Source organism: Pleurodeles waltl, chromosome 8 (assembly GCF_031143425.1).
Source record: "Pleurodeles waltl isolate 20211129_DDA chromosome 8, aPleWal1.hap1.20221129, whole genome shotgun sequence".
In the NCBI taxonomy this organism is placed as follows: domain Eukaryota; kingdom Metazoa; phylum Chordata; class Amphibia; order Caudata; family Salamandridae; genus Pleurodeles; species Pleurodeles waltl.
This window is the reverse complement of record NC_090447.1, coordinates 256,172,603-256,186,081: the sequence shown is the minus strand read 5'-3', so window position 1 is coordinate 256,186,081 and position 13,479 is coordinate 256,172,603.

Sequence of the window (13,479 nt, the reverse complement as noted above, 5' to 3'; positions counted from 1 at the left end):
TGGCATGTGGGGGGGTGAAGAGTCCGCAGTGGAAGAGTGCTTCTGTTGGCGCAGGGCTTCGGAGAAGAGTAGTTGGCGGGCAGGCTTACCCAATGCTTTACCCGCCGTCTTGCCTCTGGGCATTGCAGGTTTCCCCATGCTGATGGAGGTCCGGGGGGGTGCCCGTCCATGTCACAGTGAGGGCAACCAGCGTGGACGTGCGGGCAGCAGAGAAGAAGGGGTGGCGGAGGGGGGGTGAGGAGGACTTTGAGTAGTTGGTGAGTTCAAGCGAGTACCAGTTGACCTCTCCAAGTGACCTCGGGTAATAGGCTGTTCTTTGTGTATACGGGGGGAAGGGTCTTGGTACTGACTCTGTGACGGGCAGCGTCCCACTGGGCTGTGTCAGGACCACGTGGGGGTGAGGCTTCTTGCTGCTCTCTAGCCCCCGTGTTAGCATGGGGGTCCGTAGGTCCGTGGAGAGAGAAGTTGCTTTGGAGCCGAGGTCTGCTGCTACCCTTGGCCCTCTTTACTCTCCGTACCTCATTGGTTCGAGCTCTGTTGTGGTTAATAGTGACTTTTCGCTATTATTGTTAATGTAATGTTGCTCCTTTTGTTTTTATATTATTCGTTTTCTTTCCCTTTTCTTTTTCCTTTTTTTTTTTTCCTTCTCCTTCCCCCCTCCTTTGTTTGCCTCTCTTCCTGTTAAGTGGCGTTTTCTTCTTTGTTCTTTGCCTTTTCCTCTTCCGGTCCACTTCCCGCCGTTTTCCTCCCCTCACTGTTCGTTATTGTATTTCTCTCTCTCCTCCCTCCCGTCTTTCTTCTCACTCATCCACCTCCCTCACCTCTTTGTGCCTCTCCTCCTCACTGGCTCAGCCCTCTGTCCTCCGTGGGGCTTCTGCCATTCCCGGGAGGGCCTCCTTTGTAGTGAGCAAGGTTGGGAGGTGGGGGCAGCCGTCCCCGGTGCTCCGCTGGTGGGGCCTCCCGTCACCAGTCTGACGGGGGAGGGAGGTTGAGGGGGGCTCCCCGTGCTCCGTCGCCCCCCAGGGGGGGAAGGGATGAGAAGGCACCGGGAGGTGACCCACCAACGCCTGGCCTCCGTCTGTTCTGGGCCGCGGCATTGGCCAAGTCCGTTCTCCCTCTCCGACGCTGACCGACCGGAAGGAAGGAAGGGTGGGCAGAGCCCCGGCCTCTCGTCGGCTCCGGGGACCGCGGTTGAGCCACCACCGAAGTGCACGTATTAGCGGAGGGTGCATCTCTCCCCCTGGGCTCCAGCGGGGGACGCGCCACTCCGTGCCGGGGTGTCTCCGCACTCGAGGCCGTGGCTTGAAGGCCTGCTGTGGGCCTCGATCTCGCCCCTCTCGCTCTGCTCGGCGTCTCCGGGGAAGGCACACCTCCCACGCCGCGAGTGTTGGCCGCCCACCGTCACCGACCTCCACACTAGCCCCTGCTGTATTCGGGGGTCCTCTGGTGCACCTCCAGCGCCGCTGTCCCCGCGGTGCAGTCTGCCGTCTTACGGAGCTCGGACCTAGGCGGCCATCATGGATCGCGGCCAGACCACGCCAGAACAATACATTTTTAAAGAATAAAAGTTTTTTTGTACTTAGGGCCAGATGTACGAAATCCATGAATTGCGACTCGCAAATTGCGAGTCAGAGAGACTCGCAATTTGCCAGTCGCAATTCAGGATGCAGAACGGTGTCTCAGACACCGTCTGCGACTCGCTATGGGGTCGCAAAGACCCACCTCATCAATATTCATGAAGTGGGTTGCATTTTGCGACCCCATAGCGAGTCCCTGCACTCACAGGGATGGTGGCCTGCTGAAGTCAGCAGACCTCCATGTATGTGACTGCTTTTTAAATAAAGCAGTTTTTTTTTTCATTTTGCAGCCCGTTTTCCTTAAAGGAAAACGAGTTGCAAACAGTTTGGTTTCGTTTACCTGCTCTGAAAAAATATTTTTGTCGACATTCACAAAGGGGAAGGGGTACCATGGGGTCCAATGAGTTTCGCGGTCACAAAGCAAGTCTGAATTGCGATGCGAGTCGCAAATCGGAAGGGAACACCCCTTCCTATTTGCGAGTCGCATTCCCAAATTTGCGAATGAGCATCGCGGGAGGCCGTTTGCATAGCGCAAACTGCGTTTTTCACAGTTTGCGACATGCAAACGGCTTGCTACATCTGGCCCTTAGAAACTGAAAGTGCCACTCGGGATATGTGGTCCCACCTCGACCGAAGCAAAGTCAAAATTTGAGGCTGACCGCAATGGAGCCTTGCTCGGCTTCAGCAAGTGGGAGGCCTCGGTCTAAAGTTTACCTTCAGACTTAGGGCCACATGTAGCAAAGTCCGATATTGCGACTCGGAAATTGCGAGTCTGTCCGACTCGCAATTTCCGAGTCGCAATATCGGATGCAGAACGGTGTCTCAGACTCGCTATGGGGTCGCAAAGACCCACCCCATCAATATTAATGAGGTGGGTCGCATTTTGCGACCCCATAGCGAGTCCCTGCACTCACAGGGATGGTGGCCTGCTGAAGTCAGCAGACCTCCATGTCTGTGACTGCTTTTTAAATAAAGCTGTTTTTTTTTTTTTTCATTTTGCAGCCCGTTTTCCTTAAAGGAAAACGAGTTGCAAAATGAAAAAACTTCCAAAACCATTTGGTTTTGTTTTGGTCCATAGGACCACTGCCTGCTCTGAAAAAATATTTTTGGTGACATTCACAAAGGGGAAGGGGTCGCATAGGGAACCCTTCCCTTTTGCGAATGAGTTACCACCAGTGTGACACTGGTGGTAACTGCGAGTTGCTTTGCGACCGCATTCGCGGTCACAAAGCAATTCTGAATTGCGATGCGAGTCGCAAATAGGAAGGGAACACCCCTTCCTATTTGCGAGTCGCATTCACAAATTGCGAGTCGGTACCGACTCGCAATTTGTGAATGAGCATCGCGTTAGGCCGTTTGCATGGCGCAAACTGCGATTTTCGCAGTTTGCACCATGCAAACGGCTTCCTACATCTGGCCATTAGTCTTTTTCTTGTAGATTTTTCTCACCGGAACGAAGTCGCAGATTGGATCCGACACTCTTCGGATACGCATTGCAGGAGACCTCAGTGAAGAATTCTACCTTCAGATTTAGTCGATTTGTCGGGACGGAAATCTTCATCCGAGCCAAAGTTGAAAATGGAGCCGACGTTCCTGGAGCCCTCCTTGGATACACTGCGTGGGAAATCACAGTCAACTTTTTATGTTCAGACTTTGTCAGTTTTTTGGAGCTTTTTCTCTCCGATGTCAGACGACCCTCCACATCAAGCTGATTTCGAGTCAACATCGTCTAATTGCCTTTCCAGGAGCCCCTGGTGAAATACTTGAAGTCTGGGGCTCCGGAGTTTTTTTAGCAGGACAGAACTGCAAGTCAGGCTGGGTCCTGGTTGATGTAAACCGGCTTGACTCACGACATTGGGTCAGTTCATTTATTGAGCTTTTTACCAAAAGTTCCCCAATCTTCTTCAAACTTCTGGATCTTCTTTCAGAAGGTCTTTAAAGGTCCCTTAGGAGTTTACAGCTCACCGGAAGGTTCCAGAAGCTCTGAGTTGCTCCTTATGGGTTAGGACCCCAACTCCCACAATGCACCTGGCTCAAACTTAAAAATTACCAGTGGTCAGCTGGTCAATTTCAGCAGAATTCGATGCAGGGGACTCTGGTTAGCTATTTTCTACCTGTAGCAAACAGGGAGTCCCTTCCTGAACCAGTTGAAGCCAGGCAAAGTCCTCTTTTTGGTAAAGCCCATGTGTGCAGCTTGTGTAGACCTTCAGAATGCAGTGTCCAGGTGGAAGTCAGGGGTCCAGAAGGGCAGTCCTTCTTCTTCTTCTTGTCGTCTTCCTTGTATGGATCTGAGTGTAGGTGTAGCTCATCCATATTTATCCTTCGTCCTGGGGTGGAAAGCAGGGGTCGGGGGCAAGTGTCTAATCACAGGCAGACCACCACCCTCTTGGATGACCTCTTCCTGAGAAGTGTGGCAAAAATCAATCCTAGGGAGCAACATTCTTTAAAAATCCTAAATGTCAGGAATTCAATTTTTGAGGTTAGGTATGGCTGAGTCCACTCACTGGTGTGGCTAACATTCCTTAACATTCCTTAACACACCCCTTTCCTGCCTTCTCCTAATCTAATCAAAGGGGCACATGGTTGTCTGGGTTTGTAGGAAATGGTGGAGTCCCTGAGCTGCTCCAAACGCCCTTCCCTCCTTCGAATTCCAGTTTGGCTGCTCTCCGCCTGCCCGTTTCGCCATTTGCTGAGCCAGATCTCCTCCCCCAGGCACTTTCTTTTTCCTCAGCCCAGGCCACTTCACACCTCATCAAGACAGCCTGGTCAGGCTTCCAGAGGCTGGCCAATCAGAGAAGGGCACTACAGAGCTGAAGTTGGTAATTTTCAGGTAGCGTTCTAAAACTGTTTTCCTGCACTAGTTATATTAAATTCAACAATGGGAACTTGTTGGATTTGTTATAACAATTAGTTTGATACCAAACTTTAAATATTCAGCTCCTTTCGGGACTTTATTAAAAAAAAAAAATTCTCCCCACTCTAGCCTATGGTGCCCACTACAATGAGGGAAAACAAATTTGGCTTCCTCGCCAGGGCTTATAAAACATATTTTATAAGGACCCTGCTTATAGTTACATAGCACCCAGCCCTAGGGGCACTTAGGGCCCACCTTAAGGATGACGTATATGTAAAAATAAGGTAGTTTAAGAATTTGGAAGTACTTTTAATTCCATATTCAAATTTGAAGGTAACTTTAATTTAAAAGCAGCCAGCAAGGCATGCCTGCCTTTAAAATGACACTGGGCACCTTAGCAGTGCACCTATAGGTGCATTACCTAGGCTGGGTTCCCTAAACCTACATCCCCTGCCATATACTAGGGACTTATAGGTAGGTTGACATAACCAATTATAATTAGCCTATCCACTTTACACAGAGCACTGGCCCTGGGACTAGTTAGCATTACCCAGGGAACAGCCATGAGTCAGTAACCACCACTATCAGGGGTTTACCAGGCAAAAAAGAGGACTTTCCTACAACTGCACATTGATACATTCAAAAACAACTTAGCTGACACACATTGGCAAAGTGGACACAAGTGCAAAGCTCATTATAAAACACACCCCTTCACCTGGGGTGGCTTCTCCGCAGTGGTGGAGGGGTGTCGCCCCACTGGCTGGGCCAGCAGATGGAAAATAAAACAATAGCTTGCTATAATTTTATTTTTCATAATTTTTCATCTGCTGGCACAGCCAACATAGTGTACAGGAGAGGGCGGGGCTTGGCCACTGGAGATGAGAGGGGGTAGAAGGGGAGAGTGCACTAAGTGTGCATCTGTATTTGGCCAGCCATCTGAGGCAGGCCAAACACACATGCACACTTCGGTTTCTCCAACCCGGCTGTGTTCACAGTCAGGCTGGAGAAACAGCACAGACCTCAGGCTTGCGTCTGAGTGGCACTCCGAGCCGCTCAGACCAATCCTGACACTGCTTACATGCTATGTTTAGCTTGTTAGCAGTGCCAGGATTGCTGGGGAGCCTGTGCTGGTGTCCCAGCACCCTAAAGGAGCGAGGTGGCTGGAGGCAGTGGGAGACGGGCGGCGTGAGGGAAACATTAAGTGTTTTCTTTTTTTTTTTTTTATGTTGTTTCCCCCGTCATGGCCCCCCCGACATATGCGGCGGCCACCGCTGCCCTTCACAGACCACAATCCTTTGCATTTTCAATGCAAGACAAAGAGCACCAAGCACATTTTATTCATAGAGTACATAGATTAGGCATCCCTTTTTTCACCATCCCACTTTTGTCCATTCACACCTTATTGCACTTCCCCTGTTAAGTAGGCCCCTGTCACCTTTATTTTTTTCCCACCATGTCACATTAGAGTTGAGCCACTATTGTTTAGAGCACAAGTCAAGCACACTCCTCTCAGTAGGAAAATGAAAATGTGGGACAGGATCATTGACAGTGTGAATGTTGTATGTACCACCCTGCACACACAGGAGAACGTTATGAAGAGGTGGAACGATCTCCGGGGCAACGTCCATTCCCTGGTCTCCGGGCACCAGCTGAGGCCAAGAAGCCCCCCCAGTTCTTCATTAAAACTCTTTCCCTGGAAGGAGAAGGTCTTGGTCATCCTGCATCCTGCATCCTGAGGGATTGACAGGAATACCTGGGGGAGTGGAGTCTGGTAAGTTACAACCCAAAAAATGTCACAAAAATGCAATGTCATGCATGCTTACAGCTCACAGCTCACCTTTACCCACTGTCCTGTTCATGTACCTTACCAACATTCAATACCCTGATTATCCAAGTTTAATCACTGTCAATGTGTATCATTGGGCCCAACATCACAGTTAACAAGGGCCATCACATACCATAGCTCCAAAAGGGGCCTGGAAATATCACAACATCAGAAACACATTAATATATCCATGGTATGTCCCAAAATGAAAATATATACTCAAAAATAAATGCAGCCTGCATACAAATATGTTATATACCACAGTTGTCAAGTTTTGGAGAGTAGTGAGAGTGAACTGTCAGCAACTCCTCCCATGAAGCATTGTTTCAGTAACTTTAAAAACCAGCCCAGTGTTCTTGTCCAAAGACCCTGTTTGTTAACTCTCAATTGAAGTGTACTCACCTGGGAGGATAACTTTTGTATAGTGTGCGTAGTACAGGGCTTGACCTGACTGCAACTCCCAGCAGGCCCTGTACCTGTAAATCCAACCACCAGGACAGTGGTCACATGCACCAATTCTTCTGTTTGTCAATTTTCAAATCAATAGTACTTATCTGGGGGGATAACATTGGTCAAGTGTGTGTAGTAGTAGAGAGCGACCTGACTGCAACTCCCAGCAGGCCCTGTTTCTGTAACTTCAACCACCAGCACAGTGGTCACATGCTCCAACACATCTGTTAGTCAACTGTCAAATGAAGTCTACTCACCTGGGGGGATAACATTGGTCAACTGTGTGTAGTAGAGAGAGTGACCTGACTGCAATGCCCGACATGCCCTGTTTCTATAACTCCAACCACCAGCACAGTGTTCTCTTGTCCAAAGACCCCTGTGTGTTAACTTGCAATTGAAGTTTACTCATCTGGGAGGATAACAATTGCATAGGGTGTGCAGTACAGGGATTGACCTGACTGCAACTCCCAGCAGGCCCTGTTTCTGTAACTCCAACCACCAGTGCAGTTTTCTCTTGTCCAAAGACCCCTGTTTGTAAACTCACAATTGAAGTGTACTAATCTGGGAGGATAACATTTCTATAGTGAGTGCAGTACAGGGTTTGACCTGACTGAATCTCCCACTGTTTCTGTAAATCCAACCACCAGCACAGTGTTCACATGTCCCAATACATCTGTTTGTTAAATCTCAAATGAAATATACTCACCTGGGGGGATAACATCAGTCACATGTGTGTAGTAGTGAGAGTGACCTGACTGCAAAGCCATCAGGCCCCATTTCAGCAGCTCCAACCACCAACCCATTGTTCTCCTGTTCAAAGAACCCTGTTCTGAACTTTCTATTGAAGTTTACTCACCTGGGGGGATAACAATTTTATAGTGTGTGTAGTACAGTGATTTACCTGACTGCTACTCCCAGCAGGCCCTGTTTCTGTTACTCCAACCACCAGCACAGTGGTCACATGCTCCAAGACATCTGTTAGTGAACTCTCAAATGACGTTTACATACCTGGGGTATAACATTGGTCAAGTGTGTGTAGTAGAGAGGGTGACCTGACTGCAACTCCCAGCAGGCACTGTTTCTGTAACTGCAACCACCAGCACCGTTGTCACATACTCCAATAGATTTGTTAGTAACCCTTCAAATGAAGTCTATTCACATGGTGGGATAATGTTGGTCAAGTGTGTGTAGTAGATACTAGGACCTGACTGCAGCTCCCAGCAGGCCCTGCTTATATAACTTCAACGACCAGCCTACTGTTCTCTTGTCCAAAGACCCTTCCCTGTTTGCTAACTATCAATTGAATTTTACTCATCAGGGGGGGGTACCATTTGTATAGTGTGTGAAGTACAGGGATTGACCTGAGTGCAACTTCCAGCAGGCCCTGTTTCTGTAACTCCAGCCACCAGCACAGGGGTCACATGCCCCAATACATATGTTTGTCAACTCTCAAATGAGGGGTACCCTCCTGGGTGGATAACACTGGTCAAGTGAGTGTAGCAGAGAGAATGACCAGACTGCAACTCCTAGCAGGTCCTGTTTCTGTTACTCCAACCACAGCACAGTGTTTTTATGTCCAAAGACCCCTGTTTGTAAACTCACAATTGAAGTGTACTAATCTGGGAGGATAACATTTCTATAGTGAGTGCAGTACAGGGTTTGACCTGACTGAATCTCCCACTGTTTCTGTAAATCCAACCACCAGCACAGTGTTCACATGTACCATTACATCTGTTTGTTAAATCTCAAACGAAATATACTCACCTGGGGGGATAACATCAGGCACATGTGTGTAGTAGTGAGAGTGACCTGACTGCAAAGCCATCAGGCCCCATTTCAGCAGCTCCAACCACCAACCCATTGTTCTCCTGTTCAAAGAACCCTGTTCTGAACTTTCTATTGAAGTTTACTCACCTGGGGGGATAACAATTTTATAGTGTGTGTAGTACAGTGATTTACCTGACTGCTACTCCCAGCAGGCCCTGTTTCTGTTACTCCAACCACCAGCACAGTGGTCACATGCTCCAAGACATCTGTTAGTGAACTCTCAAATGACGTTTACATACCTGGGGTATAACATTGGTCAAGTGTGTGTAGTAGAGAGGGTGACCTGACTGCAACTCCCAGCAGGCACTGTTTCTGTAACTGCAACCACCAGCACCGTTGTCACATACTCCAATAGATTTGTTAGTAACCCTTCAAATGAAGTCTATTCACATGGTGGGATAATGTTGGTCAAGTGTGTGTAGTAGATACTAGGACCTGACTGCAGCTCCCAGCAGGCCCTGCTTATATAACTTCAACGACCAGCCTACTGTTCTCTTGTCCAAAGACCCTTCCCTGTTTGCTAACTATCAATTGAATTTTACTCATCAGGGGGGGGTACCATTTGTATAGTGTGTGAAGTACAGGGATTGACCTGAGTGCAACTTCCAGCAGGCCCTGTTTCTGTAACTCCAGCCACCAGCACAGGGGTCACATGCCCCAATACATATGTTTGTCAACTCTCAAATGAGGGGTACCCTCCTGGGTGGATAACACTGGTCAAGTGAGTGTAGCAGAGAGAATGACCAGACTGCAACTCCTAGCAGGTCCTGTTTCTGTTACTCCAACCACAGCACAGTGTTTTTATGTCCAAAGAACCCTGTTTGTCAACTCACAAATTAAGAGTACTTACCTGGGAGTGATCAAGCACAGATCATGCTCAAATCAGAGACGTGTCTGTCTACCTAGCTCCATCTTGACTTGCTAGCCCAAGATAAAAGTATTAAAGACAGGAATGGCACCTTACCCTGTGTGTACAACAAGTATTCTTAAGGATTCAAGATGCATCACCAGATTGGCAGCAGACACATTGACACAGCACTGTGCACATGATGACTCCAGTCACTAATACAACAAGGTCCTGGGTCTGCCAGCATTCCCACTCAACTAGGCCTCCAAATGATCAAAGCCATATCTTGCCTAGCCACTGTGTTGGCTGCACTGATGGCAACATGGCATTTTCATGCCATTCTCCAAAGTGCAACTGATATGAACATCTCAGCTGCTGCTTGAGTCAAAATGAGTTGGGATGCTTCACGCGTCATGTCAAATTACCCAATATCAAGGTTACTTGCCACACTTGGATTATCTACAACGTAACTATGTCTCTGCTTACTGTAACACAAAACCTTTGGAGGTAGACCTCACAATAGAACCAGTAATAATGTATGTTCAATAGGTGGATCTGCTGTTCGGCAAGCGGAGGCCACGGAACAGACTGCCACTGCCCCCCTGGATGAATCCCTTACTGACAACAACACTCCTGGACAGCTGGACATGGAGGGCAGTTCTGGCCAACTGGGCAACCTAGTCAGACAGCAACAGTAATTCTCACTGTACCCACAATGTCACCTCCCAGCCCTGTTGCTTCAACATCCCAGACAACCATACGCCCCCTACCCCCAACAACCGGTGGCCCTAGGACAGTGTCTACATCTCCTGCCCCCAGTCCTGGATCCTGAGTTGTAGATCCACACTTCGGACAATGATGGTCCAGGTACAAGTTGGAGAGGGCACCCTGTGGCAAGGGCACAGGCCTGTGGGGGTAGGGTGCATGGGAGGGATGCTGAGGGCCTGCATGGTGAGGTTACGGGGGCTTCTCTTGGCCAGGATACAATCAGCCATGTCCTGGGGGTCTTTCAGGAGTCCCGATGTGTGATGGGCCAGGTGTTGACCAAGCAATGGAAATCAAGCAGCTACATAGGGTCATGCGTAGGGACATTCTGGAACAGATGGAGGCCCACAATACCAACATGGCCTCCCTAACAGGGGTGTTGAGGGACATACACACCACCCTGAGCAGGTATTTTCAACACCAGTCTACCCCTTCCTTTGGCTCATCAACAGCAGACCCATCAACATCGGTGCCAACCACTGGAAAGGAAGCCCTGCCAGAGGAGCAACAAGCCCCAGACACTCCTACCTCTATAGCAGCAGATGCAAGCATGGATATCCAGCAAATAATCCAGGAGATGAAGATAGCAAGACACCCACTACTGCCAGTAATAACCCTCTTTCTTAAGAACCTCCTTTGTGTTTAGCACATTCACTGTGGACGGATCCTGAATCACTTATTGTTTCCAATGGGAGGAGTACCCTAGACTTTGGACTCTCAATGGTGGGACATCTACTTCAATGATTTTGTTCACCATGACTGACCCCTTCAACTTCGAATTTTTGTTGAGTCATGTCACATATATTTTATGTTAGTAATAGCTGCACAATTAAATCACCTTTCACTGACTCTTTGTCAGCTGATTTTGATTTAATATTTAGCCATGCAGATATGTCAGACAATGTGAACCATGCACTGATGATCCACACTACTTGTTCAAGATGGAATATGTTGTATGTACACAGTGTCCATCTCAGGATTACAACCTCCCACACAAACACATACATACAAATGTCTGCTTAAATTAAAAAGTTTATTACAGTGTTCAGCACATAGGCTGTCAATGTCTGAACTATTTGAAATCAAAAATGATTGACTCATACTGACTAAATTAACATATTGAAAGGTACAGACCCAAGACCACGGAAGGAAGGGATTTGTCAGACATTGTGCTATAGAATAGGCAGACATTGATGTGATTGATGTTAGCAGCTTGAGCCTTATCACATCCCACATCCCAGGCCAAAGTAATTCAACATCACATAATCCAAGATACAGACAGATGGTAGAGCAACAGGTCCTGAACACAGGGCCATCAAAGACCAATGCCCATGCATCTGGTAGTATGACACAAACATATGTCAGTGTTGTGGCACAGGTACTGTGGCCTACAATGATGAAATACATCTGCAGCTACATACAGGTTATACAAAAAGTGTTTAGCCAATGTGAAGAAAAAATTACTTGGTCGTAAGCTCGGACTCCATTTTTGATGACCATATGATGACACACATGATGCATCAGGCCCACCGCAGTACACAAAACAAATGCAATGGGCACTTCTGAGCCTCCACCCCAACACTGTGCAAGCTGTCTTGGCACAGGTCTCATACACCCAAACTCTGCGAACTACATTACCTGGAACAACCCATGCCCACTTTGTATGTCAGCATCACATACCTGCCAATGTCACACCTCTGAAATGCCCACATGAAGATGTCATGGTGAAGGTATCTTTACAAAGAACAAAACAAGGAGTATGGGCTTGAAACCATAGATATGACCCATAGCATATCATACATAGCAAGCATCTGGAAAACAAAGTACATTGCAAGGAAACTGATAAAAACAAGTGACATTATAAAGGTGCGGATGTGCCAAAACCTATCTTATCAAACAGCATTTGGCTGAATTTTGCAGAGTATCAGCTCTATAGCTGTTTCCAAAACACTCAACTCCACACATTCTCACAACTGCAGTTCATTGTACAGTCACAGTCATGACATCACATGACATACTTACACTCATGAGAAGTAGCTGTGGATGAGATCTTCTTGCAAATCAGTGCCTTCCTCTCTGACACTGTCATCCACAGTTGGCATTTCAGGTTTCTCACCCGGTGGCATTGTGGACTCCCCGTTCTCTGGGATGTATGGGACATTCCTCTGCAGGCTGATGTTGTGGAACATGCAGCATGCCAAATTGATCTGACATACTTTCCCGGGTGAGTAGAGGAGGGCTCCACCAGTCCTGTTCAGATACTGAAATCTGGCCTCTAGGAGCTCTAAAGTCCACTCCACTACCTGCCGTGTTCTACCATGGGCCTTATTGGGGAGGACTTCCCCTGGCATAGTTGGATTCCTCATTGGCGTCAACAACCAAGGAAGGTTTGGATAGGCTGAGTTTCCTTTTAGGCAATGGGACATAAGTGCACCAATGAGTCACTCAATTCACGGTTGTAGCACCTAACATTGCTCACACAGAATCAGGAAAGACATGACTTACCAACCAGCCAGGCCCTCTCTCGGTTCAGTTGTGACTTCAGCTGGTGTGTGGTGCTGTTCCGCATTATGAAGTAATCATGGGCTGATCCAGGATAACGGGCACACACATTTGAGATGTAGAGATCTGCCAAACAGACAACTTGGATGTTGACGGAATGGAAGTTCTTTCTGTTGTGATGGACTTGTTGAGTGGCCTGCGGTGGCACCAACCCAACATGTGTGCCATCAATGGCTCCCACCACATGTGAGAGGTAGGCAAAACCAAAGAAGTCAGCCTTCACATTGGCTAAGTCCTCACATTGGGGGAACCTGCTGTAACTATCAATGTGTTTTACCATTGCTTAGAGGAAATCCTTCCTAACACAGGTTAGGATATACCAGGAGATAGGGCCACTGTATGTTGGAAGGACCCTTTGTCCAGGAAGTGCATTACTGACATGACTTGTACAATGTTTTGCAGGTTGGATTACTGTTGGCAGGCATCAGATTTGACTCCAACTGATGGCATAAATCCATTATTGTTTGCCCATTCAGACAGTATAACTGTATGATGTGGCATTCTTCCATGTCTGAAGGTCTGGTAGTGGATGGTAGACAGAAGGTGGTATCCTCCCTTTTCCCAGGGTACCTATGTGTGACAAGATATGATTTGTAACATTAGTCAGTGTGTCCACTGCAACATACATGATACATGCCAACAATATCATGTGACAAATCATTTCTGACTGGTTTGACATGACACACAGTACACATCCCACCTGCCAAGAACACAAGGGTCACACGTGACCCCCATGATTGTCCACATGTGTCCACAACATGGATTTGGGTGA